The 7,718-nt window shown below is 43.2% G+C and overlaps 1 protein-coding gene across 4 annotated transcripts in view; it reads left to right on the top strand.

Moving 5' to 3' along the window:
- The first annotated feature begins 1,779 nt into the window (after positions 1-1,779).
- The window catches only part of hecw2a (HECT, C2 and WW domain containing E3 ubiquitin protein ligase 2a), a 47,547-nt gene continuing 41,608 nt past the window's right edge, over positions 1,780-7,718 (top strand). For 2 of the 4 annotated variants that reach the window (XM_031726083.2, XM_039600548.1), the window contains exons 1-2: positions 1,780-2,436; positions 6,417-6,496. The gene's annotated coding sequence lies outside the window, so the exon portion shown is untranslated. The remainder of the gene's footprint in view (positions 2,437-6,416; positions 6,497-7,718) is intronic. The other 2 variants (XM_039600549.1, XM_039600550.1) reach the window with 2 other exon arrangements.

The raw sequence follows: 7,718 nt of genomic DNA, 5'->3' as shown, positions 1-7,718 counted from the left end.
CTGTTGTTGTTTTTGTTTTCAGTAGTGATGTCATTACTGTTATTGTTACAAAGCGTCCTCAGGCCAGTAACAGCTGAATTTACCTTGAGGTATCCAAAGACTTGCCAAGACATCATTGTGATTAAGATGGACGCTTCCCTGCTCATAAATTTAAAATTTGGCATACAAAAGATATTTATATGGAGGGCCGATACTATCAAAATGAAGTATAAACTAATAAACAACATATTTTAGACATTTATTATTATTTTATTTATTTTTTGCAGTTTACTTTGTCATATTTTATTTTATCTATTGACTTCTCTGTTGTATTTTCCTTTCATTTCTTTTGATATTATTTAAATCCATACTTACATGCTGCTTCAGTCATACATGGTTTCTTTTGAACATCCATCTATTGAACTTTCTGTGTTTATGATTTGACAGTTTTTGTAAATCAGGGCGCAGCTGAAATAAGCTTTTACTGTGATTTTAATGTGACTAAAACTATTTTAAAAGTAGTGAATGATGATTAGTAGTAGGATTTCAGGCTATACCTATAACTGTTGACCACATATCAGCGTCTCACCCGAAAGTACTCTTTACACTACACTTTCATGCAACAGCAAAGACTAGTATGTAAGAGATGGGCGTGAGGGCACTAACTAATCAGTGAAGTCCTGTTAAAGCCTGCAGCGTTTTTTCCACAGTCTTCTTAGCTTTTCAAACCAGCATACAACCCTAAAGTATGCCCTGTTTTATTCTCCTTTTTAACTCTAATGGGAGCCTAATTTGCAAAACATACATCATGCTGTATTAAATTAGACCTCAAACTGCAGACTTGATCATAATGTCATTAAGTGTCATGGATCAGGCCAGCTGAGGGCCATCTTCCCTACACAGCAGGATTATCTTTTCAGCCAGAGCAGTCTCCCCCTGCTGGTCATCAAAGCACATGCAGTTTTTAAGAGACAGGTTCACCGTTTCTGCGTTACCTCCTTCTGTTTCAGTTTGGCAGTCTTACTGCACGCCTTCTGTACGGTCACCAGAGGACTCTGTGTGCCTGCCATCACCTGTTTATCTACAATCTGAATCACATTATTAAAGGAACCAAGCGAGTGTTTCTACAAACTGCACTCAATTTCACTTAAAAAAAAAAAAAAAGGTCTGTAAAATGAAATCAGTTATACCTTAATGACCACAGAGTTTGGGTGATATCTACGGAGAGCTTCAGAGGCTGAAAGTAAAGTAAATAAATACATACAAATTTTAAGAAGTACACCTGAGCTCTATATTTTCTGTTTCTAATTTTTGAATAGTTTCTTAATTCATAGCAAATTTTAAGCCTAATCATGTTTTGATGCATTTATTAGTGTATTATTTATTTATTTAATTTTATTTAGTAGTTTATTACATTAAAATCGCATAAATGAACCTCCTCCCCCCCACCAAATATTACTTTCTTGGATAGAAAAACAACTATATTAACATAAAAATGTTTGAAAAGGTCGTTGGATTATTTCTGAGCTTTTCAAAACATTTTAAAGAAAGTTAATTAGACAATTATTTATTATCTATAACTGCTACGGATGTTTTTTTTTGGGGGGGGGGGGGTTAAGTAAATTTGTTATAAACGTTTTTAGAGGTCCGTGAAACATGAATTTATCAGTTTGTGATATATTTTTACATTTTTATTATTCTTTGCATTTTGTCAGACTTGGTCCTCCATAGACCTTAAACGTTTTTAAATATAGTGCTTTAGTACTGTGTGTGTCGGTGGTGCAACTGTAGACAGGTAGACAACACTAAGCGCAGTCTCACTCTCTCTCTCGGTGGGACGTGTCCAGAGTCACGCCCACTCTGGCATTTTCCCACATTAATATGCAGCGTATATACTGTATGTTATCGTCAGTCAAAAAACTACATCTCAGACTCGATGATCCTCTGAAGAAATCCCTCCGCGCCCTGAGGAGGAGAAGTCGCTCCTCTGCAAACACGCTGCCGTTACGCCATCCTCCGGCAGGCTACGCTTTTCTCGTCCCTTCCTGGACTGACAGCAGCTGCTCTGCCCAGTCAGGTTTCGAGCATCTGCTGGGACTGCTGGGAGGACGTCGGCTCAGACTGCAGCGCACTGCGATGCAGAGAAAGGGGCACTGAGGCTGTGATGCCGGAGCTGTAATCCGTAAGCCTGTGCGGACGGAGCGCAGGGTGGAGCTGGCGGAGTTCGTGCGCACACCTCTGGAAGCTGCTGCCGAAGAGGAGCCTCTGCAGCGCCGCAGCTTTGCACCGGGAACCCGCCTCGGTACGTGACTCCGAAACCGAAGCTGCCCCGGATCCGACAGGGAGGGGGGCCGTAGCGCGGCACCCCGCCCGTCTCGCCTCATTTGGACCGCACGGACCTGAGCCGTGATATCCGCGCGCGGAACCCGCCGAGCAGCCCGCACCTCTGCGCCAAAGGTAAGCAGCTCCGCGAGGCGCGGGGGGCGCGTGCAGGCGCTCGTGGCTTCCAGCAGGCAACGAGAGCCTGATGATGATGACTATGATGAAGGTGCTGCTTAGAGCAGCTGAACGTGCCGCTGAAGCGCCGCAGCACCGACTCCGCGCTGCTGCTGTTCGATCGATTTCTGTGTCACGCGCCTGTCTCTGCACAGACGCGGAGAAAGGGGAAAATGACGTAGGGAATTCCCACAGTAATCCAATAGCGCGCGGCGACACCTGCACATTCCGCCAGTGCGGCCTGCTGCCGCGCGCGGCCTCGCCAGCGGCGCGCGCGCGGACTGAAACGATTAAAGTTGGATGCGAGCCGTTATGTAACGTGATTCTGCTGACGCGGTTCGCCATGAGCGGGGGTTACCTCCACGTCCCCGCGGCTCGGGGGTGCTGCTCCGTGTTTACGTCCACGGCGGTTCAGCTCAGCCCGACGGGATCGATCTGAATCCCAATCCATGAAAGTGCAAAAACATCACCTCGTGTGTCTCTGCACTAATGAAGCCCTCACCTGTTTATTCAAGGCAAAAGGTACTGGGGACATGTGGCAACATGTGGACTTGAATACTCAGTCTACGTTTAATTAACCTGATGTAACTTTACATGCACATTTGAGTTTTTCTGTTTAATCTGTAGAGGATAAAGTTGCTCTTTCTCACACTCACAACAACTCCGTCACCGTTGGATGTAGCTGACTATGCTGTAGGGCCACAAGGCTTACCTCTTTATGTAAGACTGTAGATGATTTTTGTGCCTCCTCCCCCTCTCCCACACACTGAGGCACTGCTGCACTCTTTGATTGGCTCAGATATTCAAAATTCAGCTTTCAGGGAATGCCAAACCTTTAATTTGCATCATCAAAGACACAAAATTAGTTTAGTAAATTTTACTCTTATACTTGTTGTCCCACATTTACTTTCTTGTCATTTGGTCACACTGGTACACTGCCATGGTGTGCCATTTCATGACCCAGAATGGGGGGTACTACATTAGCTACACCCACCTTCAGAGTGGTCCAGTCTGACAGTGTAGATGCTCCAGCAGTGGGTTTAGTGGATCAGTGGTGAACACCAATGCTCCAGACAGGGTCAGGTTAGAAATGTGTTTCTAGTCCATGAAATAAATTGTGGTTGAAGAGTATGGGACAATGATAAATCGCATGAGTCACATTTAACGACGTGATAAACACAAACATGATATTTACAGTTTTACTGGTTTTGCTGTGTTCGTGCACTGAATTCATGTTTCCATCACTGATTTGTGGGATAAGTGAGCGGTGACAATTTTATGATAGAAACTAGTTTATTTTCTGGGTCAGCTTCCTGTCTGATGATGACAGGCAGTTTTGATTATGTAGCTTCACATCACAACTTAGCAAAAAGCCTTTCTGACTTTCAGGCATCAGGTAGGGGAACAACCCACAGCAGAGTTATACTGTCCCACTCAGCCCCGATCCCCCCATAGTTCCCCCTGTAATCTCATCATATTTGTGGTCCTCAATTGAGTTTTGCTGTTGTGGAGCCTGCAGTGTCTTTGCTAAATTCCCCTTTGGGAACTACTTTAATATAAATTGTTTATGCTTTGATCTGCTTTCAAGGTAGGGGTTTGGATGAAATCTGCAAAGCTGCAAACACGCTCAGCTTTCTCGAAAATCTGATACTTGAAACAGATGCGTTACCCGAGATGAACTGGAACAAGCAGAAATCCAGTTTTGCTCTTGCAAAGAAAAGAAAATTTCCCCACTTGACAGAATTTGACGAGGTTATGGGGGGAGGTTTGGTCCTGATATCTGTCCTGACTGAGACCCTACAGAGTCTTTAATGTTAGCTGCACGTAGGTCTACTGACTGAGGACTCAATATACAAAGTAATTTGTGGAAAAACAGCATAAACTATCTTTTTAGCTGTTTAAGTTCTACATATACCTCTTAAATAAAGTACTGTAGTAAATGCAAGTGTGCTGTAATTGTTCTTCGAAAGCATATTAATGTGGGATAAGTGTCATTTTCCCACTTTAATATGAACTGGATACACAGTACATTATGATTGGTGAAAAAAATAAAGCAGATGCTGCAGTTTGGAGAGAAAACCCCAACAATCAGATAATTCCCTGTTAGCAGCACTTGGTGACTGTAGGGAGGAAGAACTTCCTTTTAACAGGAAGAGACCGACAGCAGAGCTGGGATCATGAAGGGACAGCCATGTATTGTGACATGCTGGGGATGTGAGAGGAAGATGAAAATAAAAAAGGAAAGCACAGAGAGACCATGAATAACAAACAGGTGACATGGTTTTTTGTTTTGTCTACCTCACTTCCTGTTTTATTTTGAAATCTTAAATGCACTTTAGCGAGGTCATGCTTTAATGAGGTCATGCCATTTTTTCTTCTATACCTGTCAATCTTAGACCGTATATTAAAAATGGCTACTGTGACATCACCTTATGGTTTTAGACTCCATATCTTGAAGCATTTTGTCTGCCACCATGTTGGCTTTTTTGGACCCAGAGTTGACCATATCTGGACGAGGGGTTGGAGTGCTAAGTTATCAGCTAATGCTACCAAGCTTGGTTATCAGTCTGCATCTATAAACTGGACAGAGTTATGTGCAGGCACAGATACCTACAGATATCTGTATGGTGAGAAAGAGCTGGGTTATCGTTATCATTAATCACCCTTATTGAGTCTTTTTTTAGATGGGTAGAAATAGAAGGAGACGATGCGTCAGATGTTAAAATGGGCGAGGGATAGAGGGCTGTGTCACCCTGCAGTGATGTCACAAAACGGCTGACTGCTTTATGTGCAGGTCATCATTAATCCATGATTAACTTAACCCGCGAATAGCCAGCTGTCTCCTTTGGTTATTATAATTGTTGGTCTTTGCAGATATTCACGTTTCTATAGCTGCTCTGTTAATATGAGATTCCTCTGTGGGCCTCAGCCTGATGCTCTAAGAAACTTTGGGTTTTGTGCTTGAATTTTAAGCATTTGGCTGCACAGCATAAATTTGTAATGATGGTCTGCACAGTCACCGGTGAATGAAGATGAGGAGTTAAAGTAAATAAAGAGAGCAGAATACAAATGCCTCGAGCGCAGCGTCTGTTTACAGTTTTTACACATCCACACACAACCCACATTCCCATTTATAGTAAGCATTTTAAACTCGGAGATATCAATCAGCCTTCCAGCGTAAATGCTATTTTTGAATCCCCGAGGCCTGTCACATGGAGGGATACCTCCCGAGGAGTGACTCATCCTGGACATTTACTCCCAGAGTGATGTGTTTAGAGGGAAAAATACCCTGAGTGGAACAGCGCTGCACTTTTTCTGGGAAGTGGGAAGACACCAGCACCGAAACCCGTGTTCGCTCAGACTGACTCACAAAGGTGCATCCTCCAGTTTTAAACCTGGCCTTGCTGCAGTGTGTGAGCTGTAGTCACTCAAAAGCACGTCTTCATCCACCTTTAGGGTCATCATGGAGCTCAGGGAGAGGATATTTTATGGTGCTGCATCTTTCTTGTGGATAGAAATAAGTGCTTTTAGTGTGTAAAAGTTAGTTTTTTTGTGCTGGTTGTGTGGTTTGTTCCTATTTTTGTGTGCCACTATGTGTGTGTGTGTGTGTGTGTGTGTGTGTGTGTGTGTGTGTGTGTGTGTGTGTCAGCAGAGGGACCCCTCTGTGCCCCTGTGGAGGTGACTGCAGCACTTTACAGCCTGACAGAACGGGCACCTTGGGGAGCTGGCACACACACACACACACACTCACACTCAGGCAGAGAAACAGAGGGGCAGAGAGTGAGAGGTGGAGGAATCCCTTTACTGACATCATGGCACCTACAGCTCACAGCATGTATCCAGATGGCGAAACGCAGGCGGTGAATTCAGCAATTATTTTCATTATTGATTCGTTTTAATGGTTGATGACCTGAATATTTTCCACTGTTAATTGTTTTCAGCACCGAAGATCATGAAACTGGTGAAACTTGACCATCACAAAACCCAAAGCGATGTGCACGAGGACCTGCAGGTGTAACAGGTGCGTCTGTCTACGAGAAAATGATTGGTCGACAGATGATGTTGGGTCAGAGCTCCTTATGGGCGCCTATTTGAGCTCCGTGTGTGTGTCCTCAGGTCCAAGCCAAAGAAAAGCTTTGCTTGCACTTGTGTGTGTCAAGTACACAGACACTCAGATACCTGCACACATGAAAACATCAGAAAAGCAGCAGCAAATGTTTTTTATTTGTGATTCTCAGTTGTAATTTTTTTTTAAATGAAGCAATAGCTGTACATAAACTGTATATAAAAGATGCACACACTACCAGGTCTGAAAAGTGAAGCCAGCAGGGGGCGACTCCTGTGTTTGCGAAAACAAAAATTTATGACGTTCTGATGGTTTTATGGTCTCAGTTTCCAGTTCCAAGTCTTATTGAAAGCAGTGTGATGTTCATTTTGTAATTTATGGTCTCCATTAGCGTTCACAAATACTATAAAAATGCTCAGCTCGAGGCTTCACAGCAGGACTTCACGAATCAGTAGGTGGTTGTCCACAGTTTATCCAAAAAAGTGTTTTTAAATCACTGTATTCATTTTAGAGGGGAAAAGAAAATAGTTGGTTTAGCTGCACAACATGAAGACGTAACTCAAGTATAGTTGAAGGTGCAGTTTTCTGGAGGATTTAATTTTTGATCCTGCAGAGCATTTATCCACATACACCCTTGCAGGGATCTTAGACTTTTGCATTTACAAGCCTCATAATTAGCCTTTTAGAGCAAGTGTCCATAATCGGGTGAGATGAAAGAAGTGCAAAGTTTACCTTCTGTGTGGGTGGCTTCATCACACAAACACAGGTACCTGCTGATTATGGCTAAGTATTCACTGGAGCAGACACACAGTCAAGAGCTCAAGTTTGCACCCCTACAGTTGTTACAGATGGGAACAGTTCCTATAGAGACCAAAACCGTTTGGTTTTTGTATTGGGATTTAAACATGTTTATTTGTGCTGTAAAAAAAAGAGGACATTTTAACATGGTACTCTATGGAAACTCCCTGACTCACTTTTGAAAGCAGCCTCTAGTGGTCATGAGAGGAACTGCACTTCAACGCTAGCTTTATTTTTCAGGCCCAGAGGTTAATGCAGATGTGGTGGAACCACGAATTGGCCTTAAACCCATCTGTGTTTTTCTTACTGCCAAGTAAAGGTTTAGTAATTTGCTCAGTAACAGATGGTCACTGTCGATTTCAGAAAATGTTAATCCCAC

This window comes from Oreochromis aureus, linkage group 16, assembly GCF_013358895.1.
Source record: "Oreochromis aureus strain Israel breed Guangdong linkage group 16, ZZ_aureus, whole genome shotgun sequence".
Lineage (NCBI taxonomy): Eukaryota > Metazoa > Chordata > Actinopteri > Cichliformes > Cichlidae > Oreochromis > Oreochromis aureus.
The sequence above is the reverse complement of the archived record's forward strand: the minus strand, read 5'-3'. Positions and strand labels throughout refer to the sequence as shown.